The sequence below is a fragment of the Diceros bicornis genome, chromosome 20 (genome assembly GCF_020826845.1).
Source record: "Diceros bicornis minor isolate mBicDic1 chromosome 20, mDicBic1.mat.cur, whole genome shotgun sequence".
In the NCBI taxonomy this organism is placed as follows: domain Eukaryota; kingdom Metazoa; phylum Chordata; class Mammalia; order Perissodactyla; family Rhinocerotidae; genus Diceros; species Diceros bicornis.
Window position 1 is genome coordinate 27754585 of NC_080759.1, and position 27860 is coordinate 27782444.

At 38.7% G+C, this 27860-nt stretch overlaps 1 protein-coding gene across 1 annotated transcript in view; it reads right to left on the reverse strand.

Annotated features, from left to right (window-relative positions):
* The window catches only part of GHR (growth hormone receptor), a 250981-nt gene that overhangs the window by 199766 nt on the left and 23355 nt on the right, over nucleotides 1-27860 (reverse strand). The gene's annotated exons all lie outside the window — the stretch shown is intronic.

Sequence of the window (27860 nt, forward strand, 5' to 3'; positions counted from 1 at the left end):
CTTTTCATTTATTTTCACTCTATTTTACTTTTCTCTATCCTAATCCTCCCATTCCTCAATATTAGCCACCCATTTTTTCCCCACCACTATCCACTATATGGATTTGCTGGTCTTATAAACTCAATTGGCCTTTTGCCTGATCATTACAAGGTTACCATCTAGTAGTCTGAAGATCTTCACAGTGGCTACAAAAATGCAGACAAAAGGGATCCCTTTTTGCAGCTTTGCTTCTTAAAATCGCTTACAGAAACTGAGTGCAAGGAAAAACCAGAATTGCCTGGACATGATGCAGGGCAAGAGGGGAGGTAGGGGAGAAAGACTGTGCAATTCTTCTTTTACTCCAGCTAGTAGGCACTCTACCATGAACTCCTAGTCTGCTTGCTGTTCAAGGTCTCCACATCCAGTCTTATCTAAAACTTCCTATTCTTTTGCCTTGAAAATGCCACATGCATTCCTGTCTTCATGCCTTGGCATGACCCACACCTGCTGCCAGGAATGCCCTCTCCCTCTGCCTGGTTAGTGAAGCCCTACCCACATGTCTTGCCTTAGCTCAAGTCCACCCCTTGGATGGCAGACCTCCTTATCCACATCTCCTGCCCCCTGCTTCCTTGCAGGCCAGGGAATTCTGACTGGATTCCTCATTTAGCACTTTCCATATTCTGCCTTGTAGAACATATACAAAAAGGCATATCTGTTCTGGAAAAACAGGTATCACGTAGGGATCTAGGGATTGTATAAATGTTTCTATTTTTCAAAAGGGCTCTATAACAAGGTATTAGGACCCATACTTTATAGAAAAGGAAACTGAGCCTCAGAAAATTGAAATGATGGGCCCAGGGCTATACTTGAATAGAACTAGGGTTTGAATCCAGGCCCATCTGCCTTTGAAACCCATGTCTGGTTCATTACGCTAAGTAAATGCTTTAGTGAAAGTAAATGCTTTAAAATCAGGCCTGTGTCTTACACCTCTCAGTGTCCTCAGCTTGTACTGTATGAGCACTTAATGAATACTCACGGAAAGGGTTACATTCAAATGAGACTGCATTTCCTGAGTATACCACTATAGAGGAAGAGGCCCAAGAGACAGAAGAAAGCAAGTTTTGGATTAAAATTTCTGCAGATAATCCACAAAGTGAATGATTCACAGGCATGATAATCCGATGTTGGCTAGATATCCAATTACACAGAGGTCTCCTGCCTAATTTCACCATGTCAGGGAATAAGCACCAGTGTTTACTTCCATGGCTGTTTCTGCTCATCCAATGTGAATTTGCTGGGGCTGGAAATAATCCTCCGTGGATGTTAGAAATATTATGACAACAGCTGGCACTGTCATTTGCAGTGTCCAAAATGGACCTACCATTTTTTTTCCCCAAGTAAGATTTACGTGATTCTCTTTGAGTACCTTTGAGTTACTTCAAAATTAAAACCTTCACTTTCTCTTCAACAGTTGGATTTTCTGATGATTTAAAACACAGAAAAATGGCTTTCTAACATCAAAGTAGCCTCCATGTTTTACAGGCTATGATACGTTCGTGTTTTACAGTTCAGAGTCAAGTTTCAGGAAACAAGTTTGTGATTGTGATTTTTGAATCTGTGCAATTACAAGACGTAGCACAATGGATACTACCATATTGTTTTTGGTAGGGGATGGGAGGTAGTCTTTTTTTAAAAAAAGGAAAAGGAACAATGTTTAAGATTTTTTCTCTTTTTTTTATTGTGAAATTTTTGTTGTACATTATTGTTTATCAGTCACCACATAAGTGCATCCCTCCACCCTTTGTGCTCACTCCCCACCCCCTTAGCCCCTGGTAACCACCAAAGAGTTCTATCTGTCCATATGTTGGTTTATCTTCCACATATGAGTGAAATCATGCACTGTTCGTCTTTCTCTTTCTGGCTTATTTCACTTAACATAATACCCTCCAGGTCCATCCATGTTGTTGCAAATGGGACGATTTTGTCTTTTTTTATGGCTGAGTAGTATTCCATGGTATATATATACCACATCTTCTTTATCCAATCATCAGTCAAGGGACACTTGAGTTGCTTCCATGTCTTGGCTATAGTAAATACTGCTGCGATGAACACAGGGGTGCATAAGCCTCTTTGGATTGTTGATCTCAGGTTCGTTGGGTAGATACCCAGTAGTGGGATAGCTGGATCACAAGGTATTTCTATTTTTAATTTTTTGAGGAATCTCCATACTGTTTTCCATAGAGGCTGCACACAGTTTGCATTCCCACCAGCAGTGGATTAGGGTTCCCATTTCTCCACAGCATCTCCAGCATTTATTGCTTTTTATCTTGGTGATTATAGCCATTCTAATGGGTGTAAGATGATGGTTTTGATTTGCATTTCCCTGATGATTAGTGATGTTGAGCATCTTTTTATGTGCCTAATGGCCATTGCATATCTTCTTTGGAGAAGTGTCTGTTCATTTCCTCTGCCCATTTTTTGATTGGGTTGTTTGGTTTTTTTTGTTATTCAGTTGTGTGAGTTCTTTATATATTATGGAGATTAATCCCTTGTCAGATATTTTTTTTTTAATAAAAGGAAAAATGTGTAAGGTTTTTTTTTAAAGGAACAACTCTGTCATGGGAACTTCAGTCCAGAGAGGCTAGGTAGGACACCGGGGGCCAGGTTAAAGCTGAGGTACTGGTTACCAAGGCAACTACATCTGTAGACCATGGGTCTTCTGACTAGGTCTTCCTGATCTTTCATTTTGCATTCCCAGCCCTGGGCACAGCAAAGTGGCATACGCCAATGAAGGCCATCTCAGCTGTCACAAATGCAAATATAATCTGGTGGATTGGATTGCACAACATAGCTCTCCCAAGATAGCTCAGATTTCTAGGCCAGGATTATAATTACAGTCTGTGCAATTTTGAGAAATTAGTGAGATCCTTCTATCCATTGGTACACAGTATTCATAATATAATTCATGGGGTTATGCTATTACTGAAAGTAAATATAGTCTTAGGCAGCACACAACCAAATCCTTCTGGAAGAAATAAAGTAGAAGCCACAGGGGACCATATGAGCCATTCCAGGGTTTCAATGGATAAATGCCGGATCTTTGACCGTCTCAGTAATCAAAACTTATCTACACCGTTCCACCAGCTAAGAAGCTCATTTCATGTTTCCTATTCCAAGTTCTACTGGCCAGCTGCAAGTGCTCGCCCAATTTTTGTACTTTTCCATGTGGGAATCTCTCTTACCAAAATGGTCTTGCTATATTTTTCTTTAGAATCTATTGTAATTGTTAGTTTTCTTGTCTCCTCTTCTTTAGAGAGGAAAAAAAGGTAGAGTAATTAAATGAGTTTTAGAGTTCAAAGCTAAATAGAAGGGCAGTTATTCAGCTGGGCATATCCAACACTGCTCTCAAATGTTTATTTTATGGCTTTGTCCTATTTTAAAAGTCTTATTTATGAATGGCCATAACTTCTGAACTTGGAGAGAAAAGCAAAATGCCTAAGCCCAGACATCCTAATGAAACTCTAATGACAATCCATATCAATGCATAATAATCTCCAAAGCAACTCTTTACACAATAGAACAAATAAAAGGAGGCAAAATGATGAGCCTGTCTATGCTTCTGTATGGTAACTCCAAGTCTTTTGTAGTTGTTCTTGCATTGCCAAAAATATGCTGCTCACTAAAATGGCAATCAATGCATGAAACAAGTGTGTGCGTGTTTAAATAGTGCCTATTTAGCTACTTACAAATTATGGAGATCAAGACATTATAGTCACTCATTATTCATGTTTCTAACAGAAAAAGCAAAGAGATTCTTCTTTGTTTATTTTAATTCCATATTTTACTTCTGTTTTCACCTAGCTAATTATCATCTTACATGGTTATGATCAAACATTGCCAAGAGAGTTAGAGGGTCCATTTTCAGTCTTGAAGCTGTTTTTTAAAAAACAAAGGTAAGAGGTTAAAAAAAAAATGCTCTGAAGAGGGCCAGGAAAATAAGGGGGGAGAGCACTGGGAAGGCGGGATAGGACTCAAAGAGAACCAAGCTGAGAAGGGAAAGGGAAAGCAGAGAAGACTGAGCAGGCAGGTGGTGATGGGTAGGGCAAGAAGTGAGGAGTAGAGAGGACAGGATAAGGAGACAGAGAGGAAAGATAGTGAAGAACGGAAGGAAGTGGAAGTAGGTAGAAGCCTAGCTTCCACTGAGAGAAATGTGGGGTAGTTAAGTATGTGGAATTTGTGTTGAATAGACTTAAGCTCTATCATGTAGTAACTAGATGAACTCAGGCAGGTTGCTTAACCTTGGCAATAACAATATAATCGACTTTACAGGGTCATCGAGGATTAACTGAAATAATCCAAGCAAATGTTCTGTACATGGCAAGCACCACCCAAAGTGCATTAGCTGTGGTGATAAAGATGATGACTACTTTAAGTCAGATATATCTGTGCTTGGCCCAATGGCGAGACCCTAAATGAGCAATTTACAGTTTCTCTCCTCCAGAAACTTACATTAGGATGATAAAATATGTACACAAAAGAATCTCTATCACATAAAAAGAGAAATATTTGGTGGATCTTCAGTGTTAACACACGCACTAAAGAACTCAGAACACCAATACACTGAAACTCTGCCAAATAAATAAAGACCGAGAAGTTAAAATAGCAGATAAAATGTGAATAAGGTGTTGCATTACAGTCAGAGAGCAAATGGAATACAGTAATTGTGTGCATAGTAGTTAAAAGGGTGGGCTTTAGAATTCCATGGACCTGGGCTCAAATCCCAGCTGAGCCATTTACTAACTATGTGACTTTGAACATGTCACTTGTTTCCTGGACCTCTATTTTCCCATCTATAAAAGGACAATACAAATCTCTACCTTACGAGATTATGTGGGTTAAATGAGGAAATATATAAATTTAGCACAGTGTTTTGATAAATGTGATATCATTATTACTGCATTAGAGTTTAGTACTATAGTTAGAGTTCATAGTAGATTGAGAGAATACCTTGCAAGTATTGAAGTAAGTGTGAAGAAAAGGCACAGGAGCCAGACCACAGGCACAGCAAGTAAACCAGCGGGTTGACTGGGTATGCACGTTGTGGTGGGCAGGGGGAAACAGAAAGAAAAGCACATTGAAAGATGTTGTGGGGCTGGCCCAGTGGCATAGTGGTTAAGTTAGCGCACTCCGCTTTGGCAGCTCAGGGTTCGCAGGTTCGAATCCTGGGCACAGACCTATGCACTGCTAATCAAGCCATGCTGTGGCGGTATCCCATATACAAAATAGAGGCAGACTGGCATGGATGTTAGCTCAAGGCTAATCTTCCTGAGCAAAAAGAGGAAGATTGGCAAGGGATGTTAGCTCAGGGCCGATCTTCCTCACCAAAACCAAACAGTTGTTGTTTCAAAAGGCCAGCCCGGTGGTATAGTGGTTAAGTTCACACACTCTGCTTTGGCAGCCTGGGGTTCGCAGATTCGGATCCCGGGCACAGACCTATGCACTGCTCATCAAGCCATGCTGTGGTGGCATCCTATATAAAGTAGAGGAAGACTGACACAGATGTTAGCTCAGTGACAATCTTCCCGAAGCAAAATGAGGAGAATTGGCAACAGATGTTAGCTCAGGACCAATCTTCCTCACACACACAAAAAAAGTTTTTGTATCAAAAAAGCTAAGCATCTCTTCTCACTTTCCACTGTGGGCAAGATAAGCCAGAAAGAGTTTTAAGTTAAATGTTGACAGAAAAGTTTCATGATTTGCAAATGTTCAGAGCCATTGACAAGTATCATCAACAGTAGAAGCTTCAATGGGAGAGTTTTTAAGATATATAGGCAGTAATCTTTATTAGTGTTTTAAATACAGTTCTGCCTATAGGCTGATGGATGGAATAACTCTCAATAGGGTCTTCCTACTAGAGGACAAATGGTGTTTGCCTCTAGTTGAGAGTACTCTTGTTAGGCATCGAGGAACAAGTATGACCCACCATCTTGAGAAACCACATCTAGGAATCTGGCATTATGGTAGGTCACTTGTGTTGATTTGTAGCAGTTTCACAATGCGGTCTTTTTTGGTGTTGTATTTCATGACCTCTATTCATTTTAATCCTACTGATGAACTGTACAGTGACAGCTAGGCATAATCTTTATTCAGCAAATTAGGAAACTGAGGCACAAGGAAGTTAAATTAGATGCCCCAAATAACCACAGGAGATAGAGCTTTTCTCAGCCTAAATCCGTTTGCCAAAGCTTAAGTTAAAAATAAGTCAGTTGCCAATGAGTTATTAGACAAAGAAAAAATGTTTCCCATACACTAAACCGATACACTAAAAAACACTCATGATGAGATTTTATTTGATAAAACTGCTCCACTTGGGAGAGAATCCTTCCACAGTCCTTGGAATCCAGACCACTTTGGCCCCCTAGGGAGCAATGTGAGGAGAGTTCGGTCATCAGATTTTGACTACTGAGATTCACCATGAAAAATGATAGTCTAATTGTATGAAATTTTATGAAGAAAATCAATGTCACAATAGTAACAGCATATTGAAAGAAGGAGAAGAAAAATGGACTTATTATCCAGGCTGAGTTATTGAGCCTATTAAGGAAATCATTATATAGAAGACTGCTTTCTGCAAATTCATAAAGTGATGCTTTAGAACACACCTTCTGGATTTTAAAAAAACTATTAATAATGATAGACAAGTATTTTTATAAACCATGCAGAGAAAGGAGAAATGGGAAAATCTGAACAATCTCAAACCATTAGCATTTTTTTAAAGAGCAGCATTTGAATTAAAACAAATGAGACTTTGGAAGGATGGAGTTGGAGGCTTGCATTCTTTCACTCATGACTACCAACCATTCATTCAACTGGCACTGATTAAGTCCAGAGTCCTGTATTGAAATGTTATTAAGGGTTCAAAAAGAATAAGAGATATGATCTTGATATCAAGGAATATACACATTAGGTAGGAAACAGGTTTCTGCGGGATAATTTAAAATAATGTAGAGTTACATATGGACAGAAATATAAAGTTGCATGTATTATAGGAATAACCAATTTTTAGAACATGAATAATAAAGCAGAAAAGTTTCCATTTCTTTTATGTGTCTTACCTACATGTTTTATCTGATTCCTATGTATTCTAAAGAATATCAATACTGAATTAGGAAAAGAGTTAATAGTAAGAACCCAGGTAAGGAGGAGTCACATAAGCATGATTGGGTAAGATTATGATTCATTATAAGTAATCAAGATTAATGAAATATGAACACAAATGAAAAGTGTAAGGGATCATCGAAGACTAAACTATCCTTAGGCAACAGAGTTCTAAAGTAAGGAGAACAATCATTAGAATGCAAAGTAGTTCATTGTGAAACATTTCCAAGTACACTAGTCCTCCCTTCTCCCACCTCCAACTGTTTAATACAAGGCTGGAGTGCCTTTGCCTGGCATGCTATGCACTGCAATGCCTCAGAAGGGAACAAGTTCAAGTCAGTAAACCAAGTGTGCTATTTAAATACCTAGAGGAACCATCCCTTATTAGAATATAGAAATACACAAGTTAACTCTCTTTTGTGATATGTCATTAGTCTCTTCCATCCATCTCCGTAAAAAAATTGAACACAGCTTCTTAATTCTGCTTTCTGCAAGCCAATTCCCAAATTACAGGAGCTCAAGTCCTAGCCGACTTAGTTGAATCTGAAATTGTCATATACTCTTACAGAAATAATTTTGTTTATAATCATTAGATGTAGCTATGTATCTTAAATAGTAAATCTAAGAGGAAACTTGAGCAGTTTTGTTAGTAAAGTAGAAGAGAAATAAAGGCAATAGAGCAGGTGATATAGAAGATGCACAGAGACAGATGGGCTAAATGCTGGAACAGGGTCCTGAAACAGATGAAATGATACGGGATAAAAACTGGTAGTAAAGCGTTCGGCCTAAGAAGAGAATAATGCTTCTCTGAATTCTGACTCACAGAAGGAGAAGAAGGATAAAAATCCAGAGAGGTTTTGTATTGGAGAAGATACCCTATCACATAGGATAGCCTAAACCAGTGGTTCTCAAGCTGTGGTCCTCAGATCAGCTGCAGTGACATTACCTGTGAGGTTGTCAGAAAGGCAAATTCCCACCCCTGACCTACTGAATCAGAATCCCTGGGGATAAGGCCCAGGAAACTATGTTATAACAAGCACTCATGTGATGTTTATATATATTAAAGTTTGAGAACTACTAACCTAAATCATCTCAGTTAAAGCAGTAAACCAGATCATCTGCTGAGAACAAGAGGGTGGGATCAGGACTTCAGGGGCAGAGATTTACAACAGCTGCAGGGAGGAAGGTAGGACGGAGGTGAGAAACTAACGAAAGGCTAGCCGAGTTGCACCAGGCCCATGTGAAGCTAGTTAGCATGCCGTTCTGAATTGAAAGTCTTCTTGTGCGCTGGCTTCTGAGTCTATCTTCTGTGCACAGTAATAGTGCATTTAAGTAAAACTGCATTCTGATTTTCATACAACTTACTATGATCCTGGAAAGACAGCTATTGATTATAATTTAGGTACTGTTTTATACATGTGTATATATGTATACTTATACGTATGTATATGTATATATGCATGTGTGTATATATGTGTGTATATCGTGTATAGGGATGTACACGTGTACATACATGCATGTGTATGACTATGTGTATGACTGTATGTGTGTATATATGTATTGTGTGTGTATATATGTTTTGTGTGTGTATATATGTATTATGTGTGTGTATATATGTATTATGTGTGTACAGAATGAATTAAAAAAGCAAAAGAGAGAAGAAAATGTTTATCTGCATTAGACTAGAGGAGAAAATACACTGGAACAAAAGTTAGCAGACTCAGAGTGAAGCTCATAACTCTTCTAACTAACTGTGTGGCCCTGGGCAAGTTCTTAAACTTCTTCAGAGCTCATTTTCTCATCTGTAAAATTGGATCTAGCATTCATTTATTCAAACAAGGGAGAGCAAAAATAGATAAGTACGTAAATAAGCATAGCACAAAGCATATTCTGATGAAGGGTATGATGGGGTATTGATGTACACAGAATACTTACAGAACAGTGAGGAATTAGCAATGAACTCTACAGAAGGAAACAAGGAAGCCTTCACAGTGAAGAGGCAGTTAAGGTAGACCACAAAGAACAAGAGAAAATTCAACAGATAGAAGACCATAACGGTAGAGAGTAAGAAAGTGCAGAACAAGCATAGGGAATGGAAACAGCCCAGGACGGATTTGTAGAAGTAACACTGTGCTGAGGGAGGGACAGGTCTATTCTAGCTCTACGATTATTTTTTCAAACAATTTTCAGCAGCCTGAAAATAATGGGCAAATTCTATCATGTAATTTTATCAACCAACCCAGTACTAGAACATTCATTTCATTTTTCAACAGCTCATAAATATTGAACTTTGGGTAAAAGCCTCTCTCAGAATTCTTCCCAGCTGGCTTTAAAGTAAAAGAACCAGGGGTGTAAACTGGCACAGGAGAGTCCAGCCCTCCATTTTCCACACCCCTAATATGGGGATTGCAGGTGTCTCTGGGGCCACTTGGCAAAGGGCTGCTTGCCTCTGAAAAATATTGCTGCTTGGAGGCCAGAATTTAAATTGGTTCCATCATAGGAAAGGAAGAAGACTGTACAATGAACTTTTGATTAATCTTTTATAAGTAGGCCAACTTTTTATTCTCGTAGTAAAATTCATATATTGAATCTCTGGCAAAGAGCCCCTGCTAAGCCCCCTTTTCCTGCCTTGGGTCATATTTCAGAGGACCTGAGTGAACAGAAAGCACTTGTCCTCTTGAATTTAAAAGCAGTTCTGGGCTCTCCTCAGGGCAGCATGGTTACACTTAAGACAAAAGAGCAGCAGGCTCTCTATTTCTGGGAGAGAACGAAAAGAAAGCATCTTTTTCATTTTGATCAGATTTCAACGTTTCCAGGATTAAGCAGCAGGCTGATCAATCACAATATTATACCCCCCTCTTCTGGAAAATGTTTATTTCTGATAATCACTTTTTACAACTTCTGGAAACCTTCCAAACTACAGACTTAAAGGACACCTTAACGGTGGACACCTGTGGTCCTACTTAAAGTATGAATTATATTTTTAGTTAATGAATTGTATGCCATACACATGAGCCTTGAAAGTTTAGTCCAAGCAACAGCATTACAACAAGTTCTAAGCTCACATGGGCTAAGTCCATGCCTGTCTATAAAGATGCCTTTTCTGGGCTTTTTAAGGATGTCCACAGTATGAAAACTCCAAAGGAGAAACAATCTCCCCAGATAAAAGTGTGTAGGATATGCACTTACTACCAGTATCAGGCCACATGCTGGCCAGGAAGCATTATTAAGCACTTACTTTGTGCTGAGCACAGAGACAACAGATGCTGGTTCTGAACACAAGATAAAAATCTGAGTCTGATCCTATCCCTGCAGCATAGCCCAGAATGTTACAATTGTTGGTTTTTAATCTTTTCTCCGATAGCGCACTGACAGAATGACAGTGTTGGAGTTTTGAGAGTTCTGATCTGGGTAAATTGATCATGCACCTACTCTTTCCCCCGCAATCTGTCTTCACGTGAATGATAACATTTTGGACATGGGCTAAGACTTCCCTTTACAAGTTTTTCCCAGCTCTTGCTACATCACTTGGCCTCATTAAATGAGTATCACTTTAATTTTGATTTCCTTCGCTAACATGTTAACTAGGTATCATTCGAGAAATAGTTGGTATCATGAATGATTACCCCTTTCCTCCATAATCCTTATCACCATCAATAAAATATTTATTTTGGATGTTGTGAGGAAACAGTTTTTTTTGTTTTTACATGTCCAAATAAAATATATCTTTAAGATCTCACAGATGGGGCTGAAAGGAACTATTATTCACCAAGCTCAGGCTCCTTGGGTAGATTTCTCATTTGCCAGCTGTGTAAGCCGACAATTAAAAAGAGTAAATGTGAATGCCATGGAGAACCACAGCATGTGTGGAAGAGATGGAGGAGCAGGCAGAAAAGACAGACCATCACCTAACAGGATTTCATTGATAGCCGTTTAGAGACAGTAACACCCTGAAGCACTGTCAATTGCCTGAACCTCTGAAACCTCCAATTTCTGTTGAATTTCTGCTGGCTGTATTTCTCCCTCCGAAGGGAACTTTGGGAAAAGGCTTTATAATTAATGTAAAGTAGCAGAGGAAAAGGAGAATACAGTTTTCAAACAATTCTTCTCTTCAGACAGGTTTCTCACCATTATTTTCACCATTAATTCATTGCCCATTTGCATTATTTTTAAGAATTCTTGATTTTTAAAAATTACTTAATTTGATGTATTTTTCTTAAATACTATATAAAATTGTACCATGCAAAGGGTATTCCTGTTCAAAACAGACCATAAAGATGAGGAAAAAGAGCCTCGTTCTCCCACTGTCAAATCTTGGTAGGACTATGGATTCCAATTTACTCTCAGTCACTGCGTCTGCCCATTTTGATGGCTGACTCTGACACACAGGCAATTTCTAATTCATTACCCACTCCATTCCTATACCCAGTGGGTAGATCCATGTTTGTAGTGACTGACACATGCGATTTAGGGGATCCTTTTTAAGAAAAAAAAATACCCAGTTACAAATACAAAATGCCCATGATGATTTTAACGCCACCCACCAGAAGTAGAAGCACAAAGGAGGGCAAGTTGAATTGGAAGGAGACAGTGATTTTAATCAATTACAGTTGAAATACACTATGTTTTGCAGTTTTTACAAAAAACCATGACAACATATGGCTAGGACCCCTCCCAGGACTTTGGAAGGGGCCTGTGCAAGTGAGAGACCCTGAGGCTTCAGCTTCTATAGCTTCACAATAACCTGCCTCTGCACTCACCCCAAATCTCCACTGCCACCATCACAGCCAAACGGAGTGGAAAATTCCAGCCCAAGAATAAGCCTAACTCCCTTTACTGGTTCCCCCTAACACAGAGAAAGACTGAAATTCTCAAAATAGACACAGTTAAAAATCAAGGGTAAAAAATAAGAGAGAAAAAATATTGTAGAAAATTAAAATATTGCTCCTAAAAATACAGGTTTCCGATCCCCAAAATATTACCCATACCTCCTTGATTGTCTTGTCTGAGCATCCTGTTGTCACAGGGTGCACATTTACGTAATGTTCCTCTTTATGGAATGTTATCTTCAGTGATCAAAATTCACTTCTCTCTTAAGTTCCCCCCACCAATTTTTTGTTTTTTTAAGTTCAAACAGGATCTTCCATCATGTTTCCAGGCTCAGGTCAGAGAAATATGCTTCATTCCAAAATAATTTCCCAAAGACCTCTGCCTGCTTCGGGGGCTATTTGCAATGCCTCTCACAGAAGGTATCTTACAAAAGTCCAGTCCTGACTACTTTCCAGCAAATGACTGGCTCCCCAGACAGCAGCTAGAGCCCATGGCCATCCTGGACCAGGCACTTCCACAGCAGAAGAGGGGCCCTCTCAGAAGCACATTGGCAGACAGATAGGTTTCAACAGACCATTCTAATTCATTTACCAGCTTTCCTGAGTTTTGCCTAAGAATAAGCCTTCACTCCCAGAATTCATGTTGTACAATTCACTGTTCTGGTTATGACCTATTATGTATCCAACACAGCCCCAGAAGGCAAATTCTTTCTAGCCACAGAGAAATCTTACCTTTGAGCCATTCATACCTCTCTCACTTAGAAAGAACAGTTTCATCCTTAGCCTCAACTTCTTATATGGCAAAAATCATGCTGATGACCACAGCAATTCACCCAATCCTTAGTCATACACTGAGTTAGTCATTTTAACATTAAGAGTAACCGGCAAAACAGCAGCACTGGAAGTGACATCCAAGTTATGAAATCACAGAACAACAGGTTCTTAGAACCTAAGGAACCTCCGAGGTGATCCAGTTGAATCTCCCATCCAACAGGACTACAGTCCCTAGAGCTCAGAAGCTTGTTCATCTGGCTGCAACTGAACAGATCCACGCACACAGAGCTCCTCCCCTGTAAGGGGAGGAATTTAAATGTTTAGATAAAATTAGGGACTTATGTTAATGCTTAGAAACTCTTCCTTATATTTGCCTACTTCCAGGCCTTAGTCCCCCATCTACTACTCCTATCCTGAAGCAGTCAAGAACAACCCTCTTCTTACTCTACCAATGACAACCTTCAAATTCTTATGGACAATATACCATGTTCCATTTAGGCATTTAATTCTCTTTCTACTCTTTACTATTTGGCATGGTTTCTTGCCCTTTTACTATTCTGGCACCCACTTCTAAATGTTCTCTAATTGGTCAATATGCCTCTTAAAACATCTCACCTAGACTTGAGACCATTAACCTAGATGTGGTCTGACTACGCATGTTTGTACCAGATACTTCTATTTGTGTGCAATAGCATTTATACAATCCACAATTGAGTTAACTTTTGGGAGCAAGTGTGCCAAACTCTTGGCTCAGATTAAGCTCATTGCCAATTACATTTAAAACCAAAACATTCTCTAAACCAGATTCTCTAAGAAGAGAATATCATGTGTCTCCAGAAGTAGTTAAAGCATTATCTTCCAGTAAATGTTTAAAGGATGAAATCCCATAATAAACCACCCATTGACCTTCTGCATAATTTTTCAACCTAAGGTCAGCAAACTCATCTTCAAATTCTGTCCAATGTCTACATGGTACCATGCTGTATGTAAAAGTTCTCCTGCAATTTAAGACTACAGGGTCCTCAGTGGAACGATCATCAGCTCTAAAAAAAGACATCTTATCTAATCCAGGTTAAGTAAATGTTCTATAAATTTCCTTTATATTTTTGTCATTGTCTCCACAACATTAGTATAGTACCAAGGCCCATAGTTAGAATTAAACAGTTACTTACTGACTAACCCATTGGATAAATGAATGATTAGTTACCATGCTCCCACCCTCCCTTTAATAATGTTAATTTGTTTTCATCAATGTATTTCACTCCCCACATCACTCTTAAGAGCTATAGTTCTCCACTAGGACATTGGTCAGTGATAATATTTGTCTCTGCCATTGATTGATTCTGTTACTTTAGAAATATGCATAAGCCTCTCAAGACATTTGCTTCTCCATCTAAACAACAATCCCAACATTTCATGTATTATTTAAACAAAGACATGCAGTACATGTTATAGACCAGGCACAGTTCTAAGCACTTTACAAATATTAATTCATTTACTCCTCAGGAAAACCAGACTGAGAGACAGAGAGGTTAACTAATTTAGCCAGGATCATACAGCTAGCAACTGGTAGAGCTGAGATTTAAAGACAGGCAAGATGGCTTATTGCATGTGTGTGCTTAACCACAACGCCACACTCTCTCTCCACATGTTCTGATGGCATAATGTTCGGGTAGTAAGGAAGATCATTGATCACACTCCTTACATAATAAGTGAATCTCTTAGTATATCAAAAACTGCTTGATTTTTTTGTTAGTTCCTCAGACAGTAGCTTCTCCTTCCGAGTTATATTTTTTTAAAGATATTAACCAATGGAAAAATCACTCAAAATACTGTGCCTTGAACATAGTGGATGCAAATACCTTAAATTGATTTGGATTCCTTCCAGTAACAACTGTTGGAAGTATTTACCCGAAACATTAAGAACCATGAGAGCCAGCTGACCTATTGCCAGAACAACAGCAAATCAAGAAAGTGCCATACCAGGCAAGAAGAATCTGAGAGAAAAGGAAAAACACATTTCCTCAGAAAAACATCGAGGAGCAGACTCTTCCAGAGCTCAGCACTGGCCCAGTTGAAGGTAGGAACAGAAAGGGACTCAGACACTTGCAGGCAGTTTACAATAGCATATATGGTGACTTCTACCCTCACATATAAGAAAATTCTCAGGACTTACTACCTTCCTCCAGGCTTCTCCACACACCGATTCCCAGTCACTGAGTCTGCTGGAGTTCAGGATTTCCTCGATGCTCAATACTTTCATTGCACTTATCCCAATGGGTTCAGTACAATAAATTTTTAAAAAATAATTAAAGCCCGCTCACAAAAGCTATAAGCAAACAAACTCCTTAAGAATGTGGGTGATGGAGAAAGAAGGAAAAGCAAGTTGGAAGGCAAAGTGGTCACAGAAGCAGTTCTACTAAAATGGTATTTTTTTATTGCAAATTTCGATCCAAACTGAATTCAGTATTCCTTCACCTGAATAAGAAGTACACTAGCACTGCATAGGGCAGAGCCGTAAGGGGGATGCTTCTGTTTCACAATGGACCTCAGAGAAGGCCAGATCTTTTAGTCTAGGGCTAGAGTCTGTGGCAAACTAGTCCCTAAGTTCAGGATTTCTCTCTGGAAAGTTTATTTCTGAAAGCAGTGTACAGTGATTAGCTCTAATCATCAGAAAGGCACTGATGGGCTTTTGAATAACCCAGAGTCACATTTCATCTGAATAAAGCAGCACTGGACGTAGCAATAGAACATGTACACCCAACTAATGTTCTAGATGGAATGATCCCCCAAGATTCCAGAGGAAATCTTTGGGGAATATATTATGAATTTGAATTCTCACCTTCAGCTAATTGAAATATTCTTCTGACATATTAGATAAAGGGCAGAAAGAAAGAGCAGTTAATAATTGCAAGACAACTTTAAGCAAATAATGCAATGTATATGTATACTCATATATATATACACACACATATATTTGCCCCCCTTTAAGAGGTGAGATAGACTGTTGGTAGGCTTTCTTTGTGTGTGTGTGAGGAGATCAGCCCTGTGCTAACATCTGCCAATCCTCCTCTTTTTTGTTTTTTTGTTTTTTTGTTTTTTTTGCTGAAGAAGACTGGCCCTGGGCTAACATCCGTGCCCATCTTCCTCCACTTTATATGGGACGCCACCACAGCATGGCCTGCCACGCAGTGCGTCGGTGTGCGCCCGGTATCTGGGCCGGCGAACCCCGGGCCGCCACAGCGGAGTGTGCGCACTTAACCTTTTGCGCCACCGGGCTGGCCCCTGATAGGCTAACTCTTGACATGCTTTTCTGAAAGATAAAATGAATATTTGCCCCCACTGAGTAAGTATCCCTGGGAGCTTTTCAGAAAGAAACTCTTAAATAGTAAAAATTAGTAAATGGCTAGAAAACGAAGCAAGAGCCCAGGTACCAAGGCCAAACTTGAGAACTCAAACACAGCGTATGCTTATGTTCTGGTACCAAGAGCTCCAATTCCCAGCTGTGTAGCTGCTGCAGATATCACGGGAATCGAGTCCAAGAATGTTCTGGGTCTCTGGGTCTGAGGAGTCTGCTCTCCTCTCAGGGCTCTTGGGTGCTGGTCCTATTGTCATGGGAATTAGGGTTCTGGGAAGATGCCTGAATACTGGCCAGAGGGAAAGGTCTTGTGAGGCTCTAAGACAAGGGGCTTGGACATGCCTTGCAGAGGCAAAGGTGGGCAGGAGCAATGGCAAGGAGACAGCAGCCTTTTCTCTGCCACCATGAGACTCTCGTTTTTCCTCTCATTTCTGGCATCTCCTCCAGTAATGGGCTGAGGCAGACAACAGACTTGTCTGTCAAAGTGGAATATACTAGACATGAACGGGTCTAAGCCTCAAACTCCTTACGTATAAAGTGGGGATAATTATACTATCTCTCTTATCTCAAAACCTTGCCATGAAAATCCCAGTGTACGTGATCCATCTACTATAGACTGAATATGTGTTCCCCCAAAATTCATATGCTGAAACCTAATGCCCAATATGATGGTATTAGGAGGCGAGGCCTTTGGGAAGCGATTAGGTCACAGAGGTGGAGCCCTCATGAATGAGATTAGTGCCCTCAAAAGAGATCCCACAGAGCACCCTAGCCCCTTCAGCCACTTGAGGACAAAGTGAGAAGACGGCTGTCTATGAACCAAGAAGCAAGCTCTCACCAGACTCACAAGGTGCTGGCACCTTGGTCTTGGACTTCCCACCCCACAGAACTGCGAGAAATTTCTGTTGTTTATAAGCCACACAGTCTAAGGTATTCTGTAATAGCGGTCCGAATGGATTAAGACACCACCCTATCATTACATTTCCTCCGTTGTCAACTGTCTATAGACCATATAAATATTCCTATATTTGGAATATAGGAATATTTTCCTTTTTTTCTCACTTCTCATGAGGCTATAAGTTCCCTGGATCTACTTTTCCCAATGAAAAGTGGGAAAATGCAGTTTGTTAGCAGTAAATAATAAAATAGACAATACCTGTCTTGTCTCAAGCTCCCAAACTGCTTCTCTTCTAGAACAAGAGAAGCTTCTTTCTAGAATAAAGTTATTTGCAACTACAATTTATCATAAAGTCATAATTAAATATGATTCCATTTTATGGACTTTAAAAATTCATATTGAAATTTACCTTGCCTGACATTTACAGACATATTTTCAAAAAAATCTGTTCCTCAAAATCATCATATTCAATATAAGAAAAACAAACTCTGTTCAAAGTTACTGTTCTGGCTTTGCCAACCTGACAGCAGCCTCTGGGCCCAGCTGTTCTGTTTTTCTTCTTGATTCAGATGCTCATTACTAACCAGGTGTATTCCACTGCTTTTCGTTATATCTAACTTAGACTACAAGGAACCAGGATCTGTGACACACAGGACCTACAATGCAAAAACGTTTTACAGAATGATCATTCTCTATTTTCATACAGTCAAAGAGTTGCTCAGTTGGCAACAGGAAACAACTATTCCTTGAAAGAGAATCTTTTCCTACTTCATTTCTTCATTGTTTTCCTCAAAATAAATATATTCCAGTGCACCTTTTCCATTACTTTAATTCACTCATTAGGGTCACTATGGCCTATTTACTTCTAGTCTAGAAAGAGTCAGATTCTCTTCCTTTATTTGTAGTGAAGAAGACAGAAGACACTTGGTGCTAGACATTAGCAAGTGCATTCTGTGTGTGTGCGTGTGCAGCCACTCATAACTGAGAATATTAGCTCTGCCAACGACTCTAGGGACCCCCTAGCTCAATCCTCTCTGATCTCCATACATACTTAACAAAACTGAGGTGACATGGCTGAGATGTCCCTGGTTCTGCTCCTTCTTCAGTCTATCAGTACACATCTGCACAAAGGATTCATGACCCTCCTACTTTTCCTCTGCTTCACACTTGCCTCCTTCTTCTCTTTTCTCTTGACTAAGTCCACTCTTTCCAGGCGGCATGACTTCCCAACATCTACCACCTTCCAGAGACCTCATTCACACAGAGCAGCTGAGCTTTTCATGCAGGTGTTTCTGATGCCATGTCCCCACTGCCAATTCTCTAAAAATTCAAAAGTAAAAAGAAACTTACAACCCAATGCTGCAGATCAGGCAAAATGGCAGTTTCAATCGGAACAAGAAGAGAAAAAACTCATTTAAGTCAGAGTGTGAGCTCCCATTCACCATATGTCCTCGGTATCTAGAGCAGTCCTAGCACATCTTAAGTGCTCTATCAACACACACATGTAGATGACTGAGGAGCTCCAAGGACCAGTCATCAGCAAGTTGAAGATAACAAAGGCAAACTGCATTAGAAGTCAGAGGACTTGGAATCCAGTACTATCTCTGACTGAACTAAATTATGCAGCTATGAGCAAATTTTTCCCTTGTTAAAAAACAAAAAAAAAAATCAATGGAGTAGCACTAAATTATTTCTAAAGTATTTTCTGGTTTAAAAATTCTATGATGATAAACTATATGAATTACAGCTAAAGGCTGAAAGGTCTATGAAGAAGTCTGTGGTCCAGCCACCCACCTCTCCCCTTTATTTCATGTTTCCAGAAACATGACTGATTACCCAATTTGGAAAATTTCCAGGAAAATATCTGAATTTCCTATTGACATCTACTCTAAGATTTTAGTTTTAAAAAAAATCATTCTCAGATTTACCCTAAAATCCACTTCTATGTTTATTCTGCTGTTAATCAATTTAGGACTTAACTATCCAATTATAAAATTTCACAATCCTTATAATTTTGGAATACAATTTTATTCCCAATGCAAGTATTAAAAGATATGGCCAATAAGGCATAAAAATAATTTTGCTGAAGTCGTACCATTGACTAAATCATTAAGTCTGTCTACTGTGCTTCTCTCTAAATATACATTTGAGCAGGACTTGATTAGTTTTCTACCAAGAAGTATATGCTTATTAAATTATATCTCATTCACCAGGACTCCTTATTTATCTTAGTAATTTTTAATGGAAAAGTAAATGAAACATTATTACATAAATGCTTAGAAATGACAGTAATTTTATTCTAAATTAAATAAAGAAAAAGTTAAATAAATATTACAATTTTCAGGCATTGCAGTATAAGTCTTTAAATCGTAAATCTCCCCCTTACTTTTCTGATAACTTAGAATATTTATCAGTGTAATATTGAAACTAAGTTATTAATTATTTTCTGTCAATTTCCTTCTTTTTCAGAAGTTTAAGTTAGATGATATGCCAATTCCCATTTCAGTCTTAATTTAAGTATTACATTTTTAAACACATTCTAGTTTTCCATTTCAGTAATGCATTTTAATGCATAGTTATACCTCCCCAATATAAAACCATGCAGTAAGAAGTGCTGACAATTCAACCTTCTATCATAATTTCTGGATTTGAGGGCCTCCCTGTATATACATGTGTTCTCAAACAGACACACACACACTTTATTGTCAAATATCTAAAACAAATTACTCAGCCTCATAACCATAATAAACCAGAGACAAAGAAAAACTTACTTTCCATAACAAGCAATGGCTCTAACTCACAGAGGCAAATATTTGGGTAATCTCATTTCTATTTGAAAATAGACCTCCTCCTTAAAAAAAGAATTAATTTACATATTATGACAAAGTGGTTAAGTTTATATCTGAATTAAGAAAATTATTAAAATCTAAAGTTTTCTCCCCTCCTTCCATCTTTTTTGGGTGCAAAAGTAAAAAAAATCCCAAATAAGTACTATTAAACTTAATTTAGCTTCATTTTTAATAAGAAGCAACTTTATAATTCCCATGGCCATGCTGAAGAATAAGCTGATCTCTGACTCAGAGAGCATCTGAGTTGAGAAACATTAAAATCACTCTAATGACAAAAACAGAGCTATGACCTGTAACAGACTGACAAGAGAAAACCAACAATTCAAATAAGCCCTAAACAGAGTAATACCCGCTTTCATTGTTCAAGTCAGTGCCTGTATTTGGGTTGGAAATGTGAACATTAGATTTGAGAGTCATCTTTAAGACTCTACTTCCAAAATGTGGCACGGAACAGTTTCATCTGAATTTGCTTCTTATGAGGCAGCTCTTGGTCCCTGGGTACCATGTCTCTGAAAGGTAGAGGAGATCCCCACACTAGAGGAATTATTTCTCTAACCTCTTAGGTATCTGACTTGGAGGTGGTCTGCCAGAGGCAAAATCTTGAAGAAGGTAACACATGCTCTGTGCTTTTCCATTCTTCTCAATCAGTTCCCACCAGTCTCTCCTACTAGCACCCTGCTTCCATTAGGTTAGATGCTCATGCCTCACTCTCCCTGGATAAACCTTCATGCATTTCTTTTCCTCTTTTCACCTTCCCTTGTATAAATACTAAGAGAGTTCCGCTGATGAGCCCAGCACTGAGCTGGAGGTAGAGTTGAAACCAAAACCACATATAGTCCCACCCACATAGTGCAGATAAACTACTGAGAGGAAGACAAACATGAATCAAATAATAGTACAGATAACATATAGCCAGTCAAGGATAGTGAGGGAAGACCTCTCTAAAGAAACGACAGTTGAGCTGACGGTCACTATATAAGAAGGACACAGTAGAGAGTAAATAGTCTCATGACCCGCCAGATGATAAATGTGGCTCTGCCGAAAACAAGGACTGTGCTTGGAGCTGGAGAGGTAGGCATGTACCAGAACATGTGGCTTTTTAAGGGAAATGGTCAAGACTTATTCTAAGAGCACTAGGGAACAATTAAAAAATTGTATACAGATAATGAATGAAATAACGAGGTTTGAGTTTAGAAAAATGTCACTCTGACCAAATGTAGTGAACAGAGTGGGAAGAAGGCAAAACTCAGCCAGCCTGCCTGCCTGCCAAGCAAAGCTCGCTCGCCTTCTTCCTCCCTTCCCAGCTGCATCCTCCTTGGTCAGGACCCGCCCTTCACTAATTAGGGCTGCTCTTATAAATCACCTGTGTCCGCTCTTATACATCACCTATGTCCACTCCTATAAAGCACCTGTGTCCCTTCTTTTTTCTTATTGACAAAGAAGGAAAATGCTCATCCCAGGAATGAAAGCTTATCTCAGATATCTTTTAAGATACTCAAGGAGTCTTCCATTCTTCAGCTGCAAAGCATGATTAATGGTGGGATGTTGGGCACTGCACACCTTAGGACATATTTGGGAACATGGGAGCCTTTTTGTGCCTCTCAATTGATATTGAATAAGGTCCCAGAAGGCCATTTGAAGAAAACACACCAGAGCCCTAATTATGCCAGTTGGTCTTCACTGATTACTATTTCCTTACTAACAGGCACTCAAATAAGTATTATTAATATAGCCTTCATTATTTTTTTTTTAATTTTTTGTTTATTGCAGTAACATTGGTTTATAACATTGTAAAAATTTCAGGTGTACATCATTGTACTTCTATTTCTGCATAGATTACATCATGTTCACCACCAAAATACTAATTACAACCCATCACCACACACATGTACCGAATTACCCTTTCACCCTCCTCCCTCCCCCCTTCCCCTCTGGTAACCACCAATCCAATCTCTGTCCCTATGTGTTTGTTTATTGTTGTTATTATCTACTACTTAATGAAGGAAATCACATGGTATTTGACCTTCTCCCTCTGACTTATTTCACTTTGCATTATACCCTCAATGTCCATCCATGTTGTCACAAATGGCTGGATTTCATCGTTTCTTATGGCTGAGTAGTATTCCATTGTGTATATATACCACATCTTCTTTATCCATTCGTCCCTTGATGGACACTTAGGTTGCTTCCAAGTCTTGGCTATTGTGAATAACGCTGCAATGAACACAGGGGTGCATGTACCTTTGCAAATTGGTGTTTTCAAGTTCTTTGGATAAATACCCAACAGTGGAATAGCTGGATCATATGGTAGTTCTATCCTTGATTTTTTGAGAAATCTCCATACTGTTTTCCATAGTGGCTGCACCAGTTTGCATTCCCACCAGCAGTGTATGAGAGTTCCCTTCTCTCCACATCCTCTCCAACACATGTTGTTTCCTGTCTTGTTAATTATAGCCATCCTGATGGGCGTGAGGTGATATCTCATTGTAGTTTTGATTTGCATTTCCCTGATAGTTAGTGATTTTGAACATCTTTTCATGTGTCTGTTGGCCATCTGTATATCTTCTTTGGAGAAATGTCTGTTCAGGTCTTTTGCCCATTTTTTAATTGGGTTGTTAGCTTTTTTGTTGTTGAGATAGCCTTCATTATTAAACATTGTTTCTTCCAGATTCTCTATTAATCTATCAGCTATTAAGAAACACTTTTTATTGCTTTTGGGTTGATCAATTTGCAGATTTAACACCCTGCAGATAAAAATGTAAGTTTAACATGCAAAATTATTGCAATTAGTCATAGGACCATTCTAACAGGAGGTGAACCCCCTGCAGAGAGGAATAAGCACTCACAAAGGCAAACATTTACATAATTAAGATCCATTCCAAACTTCCTGGAAATAAAACTAACTTTCAGCGCTTACTACAGGTGAGCACTATAAGCAAAGTACATATGGAATTTCACTTAAAACTCAACAAAATCATTTTGCAGGTTAAGGAAAAAGTAATATGCTTGCTTATATGGCTAGTAAATGGTAGAGCCAGGATTTGAAATTTTAAGTAACTTACTCACCTATGTAGTAAATTTAAGTAATCTGCTTACATGATGTATTAGCCTGCTCAGGCTGCCATAACAAATAGATGGCTTAAACAGACTGGATGGCTTAAACAACAGAAAGTTATGTCTCCAATTCTGAAGGCCAGAAGTCCAAGATCAAGATGCCAGCCAATTTGGTTCCTGGTGAGAGCTCTCTTCCTGTCTTGCAGATGGTCACTTTCTCACTGTGTCCTCACATGGCAGAGAGGGAGCTCTAGTGTCTCTTCCTCTTCTTACAAGGTCACTAGCCCTATTGGATTAGGACCCTACCCTTTTGACATCATTTAACCTTTATCACCTCCTCACTGGCCCTGTCTCCAAATACAGTCACATTGGTGGTTAGGGCTTCAACATGTGAATTTTGGGAGGACACAAGCATCCAGTCCACGCATAACACATGGCTAGAAAATATAAGAGCAGGATTTGAACAGAGGTCTCAAACACTGGTGATCAGTCCAGTTCTCATGCTGTCTCTCTCCAAGTGGGAGGTGTATCAGTTTGAATTTCAAAAAGCTACCTGATCATCATTAGCGTGTTAAGACAATGGGACTTATTTATCAAGTTTCTAGCCCAGCCAGCAAACAAAAAGGAGTAGCCCATTCATCACATTGTGCTAGTATCATAGTCACTCATCTTTCAATTTCTTCAGTTAACCATCTTTACCTTGCTTACAGGCTCTTAATAAATGAAACTAATTGAAATTTTTCATGATTATACTGCAAATTCCCCTGTCTTGTATTTCATATCAGGGAGCAAAGTTTAGTAAAAATCTTTGACTGAAACACAGGGTAACACCAACTGGAGTTTAGCCTTTGGAAGTGAAGTATAAACAAGTAGATAATTCATTACTATGTTGGACATAATCAAAAGACTAATTTATTACTACCAGAAAACAGGTATTTGGTGGTGTGATTTGTATAGCTTCTCTAGTTTGGCATCATTTTCTTTCAAGTGAGACATTACTGAAGAGGTTGGAAGTAAAAATCTCCTGTAAGCAGTAATTTGCATGAACTGAGTTTGAACAAATACAAGTTAAAATTTACATTAATAAGTAACCCTTAAAAGACTTAAAATTATCCTGAAACCAACATAAAGCCCCAAAATACATATTAATTTAAAACTAAAAACTCCTAAATTTCTGTTTTATAAATCTTTACAGAGAGTAGGAGAGATTTTAGAGCTCAGAGCATTTATCCTTCACTATCTTCATGAGATTACTCTGAGTTAACAAATATTGGTTTTATATGTTGCAAATGGAGAACTTTATGAGAAAGTTGTTTTAAAACGAATGTTTATTTTATCCCACAATATAACAAACAAAGAAGTTTCTTGGGCAGCTAAAGTATTTACTGGGAACAATTATATTTCCTGGCCTTTTTATAACTGTTGTCATTGTTGAATTCACTGTAGTAATTATACAGAGCATTAGTTTTAGTAAGTATGCACACACCACCAAATTATATATAAAAATTCATGTTTATATATATACACACACACAAATATATATAGGTATACGTATGCATACATACATGAGTACACACTCACACAGGCAATGGGACCTAAGAAGAGTGCGGACTCATTTTCTGTTTACTTGTTGAAAGGCAGCTACTTTTGCCATAAAATCAAAAGATAATGAGTTATCACAAGCGTACAACCAAACAAAACAATGAAATGAAAGGCTCAATTCATAATTTAAGTAACTTAGCAGACAAGAGATATTATGCCCTATTCTGCTCCTGCTCCCAACAAATCTCTTCCTGACAAGTTAGCATGAGCTATATAAGGAGAGATTCACTTCGTCAACTTATTGCAGAGGGTGAGCACACATATAAGTAACCTTTCAGAAACCAAGCGTAGACATGGTTTCAACAAGAGAAACTAATCCATCACATTATCCATTTGCACTGAAGAAAGTTGACAGCAGTTGCCTCAAGACAGCATGGAGGGAGACTTTGCCGGAAACAAGTGGGAAAATGAATTGACTTTCAGCCTGGGTTTCAGAGACAAAAAGTTCTCATTGCCCAATCAGTCTAAAAACCTTTAATGAGATTAAATCTCTAAAATGGAAAACTCTCCATGGCTAGTTGTCTCTAAGCAAAAGAATGTTCATCTTATAGCCTACAGCACAATGAATACAACAGTAGCTAAAACACACAGGGGCATCTTCTAGGGTTGATGAAATACATTTTCATTAGTTACCACACTTGATCCTGAAAATATCCCTGTGGGCTGAAGTGAGGTATATATTATAATCTCCATTTTCCCAACAAGGAAACTGGGTCAGAGAGGCTCAGGGTCATGTGGTTAATAAGCAATTTGCTTGAGTTACTAGTGCAATTTTTTTTTTAAGTTAAAGGCAGGAAATACAGGTAATAAGCTTAAACTCAAGATTTTCGAAGTTACAAGGAATTCAGTAATCCACTATGTGCAAAGAACATCAACAGACAATAACAACATATCCAGTGAAGTAACTGGAGGAACTAGGGAAAAACTAATATTTAATATACAACAGTGTGCCTTGTTTTTGTCAAAACCAACACACATTTTAATTTACCAAAAACTGCTAACAGAGGTCTGGTTATACAGGTTAATGGATTTCACCCTAGCTTTGAAATATGGGAAATCAAATTACTGCTTTGAGCCTCAGTGTTCCTCATTGAAAAAACAGGAATAATAAAACACCTGGTTCATAGGATAGTTGTGAGGAATAAGTTAGATGTTTATGTAAAGCACCCGGAACATTCCTGGCACATAAAGTGCTCACTAAATGTTATTTTTATTATTGTCATCATATATAACATATATCATAATGTTAATAGTGTAATTTTTTAATATAGAGCAAGGCACAAAGCAATATTCCCCTTGGGTAAGAGGTCCCTCACAAATCAAGTACATATATTCAACCTGTAAAAAGTAAAATCCTATTAATTCAAATATACCCACTCATGCCAGGCAGCTGTCAATTAACCACAAAAACTAATTCTTCCCTGCCCAGGTATCTGTTTTCAGGCAGACACAGCAAGAAACCACAAGGAAGCTGAAGGAGGGCAAGACCCTCAGGAGCCTTCAGCAGCAAAGCACAGGAAGAAGTGAGCAAAATCTCTGATAATTGCCTCTTTGCTCCCTAGGGAAAGCCAGTCACATCTCAACTAATGATCCACCTCCCAAACAGGAAAGAACGAAAAGGGGGGTAGGGGGGAAGCTTCATTAAAAGTCTCCAGAAAATGAATTAATCCTCTTCCGCCCCCCTCTCTTGTCCCCAAGCAGGTGTCCTCTACATGGTAGTCTGTGGAGTTCCGCTGTTAACTAGATAGAGCTCTCTTCCACCGGAACCTGGGATTTTTCCACCTTCAAAGATTAAGTTCCCTTTGATTTCATATAACATCTAGCTTATAGATAAAGGTGTCATTTGTTTGCCACCAGTCTTCTGGCTTTGGAAACAGGCAATTCAAGAAATTTGAGACTTTAAACACCATCCAGTTCAGTTTCACAAATGAAAATACCTTCAAGGGCCAGAAGGTAACACAAATAAATGAAGTGGGCCCAGTAGAAACCAAGGTTTACTTTGTTGAATTTTTACCACTCAGAAATATAAGCCCAAGTGCTGCCTAATCTTTCCATTTTTCAAGAGAAATTAGAAATTTTTTTTTTATTTTAATGTTGGCAACTAATTTAAAAAAATAATTAAGCCCTGTACCCATGTGCAGAGAAAAACACCTATAGATTTCCAGTTGAGACTTCCAACCTAGTCCAGTGAGTTTCGGCCCTGGTTTCAAAAAACACAGAATCACTTGGAAGCTTTAAAAATCTGCATGCCTGCCTTCTCCTCCAGTGGCAATTCTGATTTAATTGGGCAAGGGTAAGCTTTCAGGTGATTCTAATATGCAGCCAAAGTTGAAAACCACTAATCTGGTCTAACCTATTAATTCTACAGATGAGGAAACTGTGGCCCAGAGATGAAAGCAACCTGCAGCTAGCCCGAGAGAAACAGGTCCAAGTCTTCTTATCCCAACATGCTATTTTTTTTGCCAATGAACCAGAGTTTGGGCTTCAATATATATAGTCCGTAAAATATTTCAAATGCTTCCCCAGCAGAAGTGTTAGTTTCCAATGCTAGAGTCCTTTTTCCCTAAATCCAGTGACTATCATGCCAAATTACATTGGATTATAAACTCCATGAAGGCAAAGAACTTGTCAGTCCCTCCCTCACTCACCAGTGAGGTGAGTCAGTGTCTCAATACATATGTGGTCAATAAATGACTATAGAATTTTCAAAGTTCTATTCTGATATAAATTGGGAATAGAGTCCAATGAAAGCTTAAAAATCAATCACATACAGAGAAACATCAGTGACTAGAACCAACTCAGAGGAAACAAATTATGAGGACTTGGCTATCTAAGGAAAAGTTCACTTAGATCATTGTTGACAAAGAGCCATAAATAGTAAGTGAAGGAACAGCGAGCTGCTAACAAGAACCCATGTCATTAGGTTTAAAGCTTCCTTTCCCCCTCAATAGTACAAAGAGGAACAGACAACTCTATTTCTGTCACTCTCATCAACACTAACTCAGTGTATTTATTTTCCCCAGTGCTGAACTCTTGCCAATACCAATAGCCATAGCTTAAGTATCCTGTCTGGTTTCTTGACTGCATGTGACAGAAACCTGCTGCGTTCACTTGTCTGTCTGCACTTGGAGTATTCCTCCTCACACACTATAGGGGATGACTGTCCTCAAAAATGGGCTACAGCGTTCTAATCTCAAAAGATTTTGTGATAAATACCAGGCTTACTTTCATCCTATGAAAATGTTGGCAAATTCCTACTCATTGTGCAAGAGTAAGACAAGTTATTGCTCATTTGGTTTATTATTAAAAAATACACCTCCGCCCTACCTGTCAATCAATGCAATCCAAGAATCTCTCTC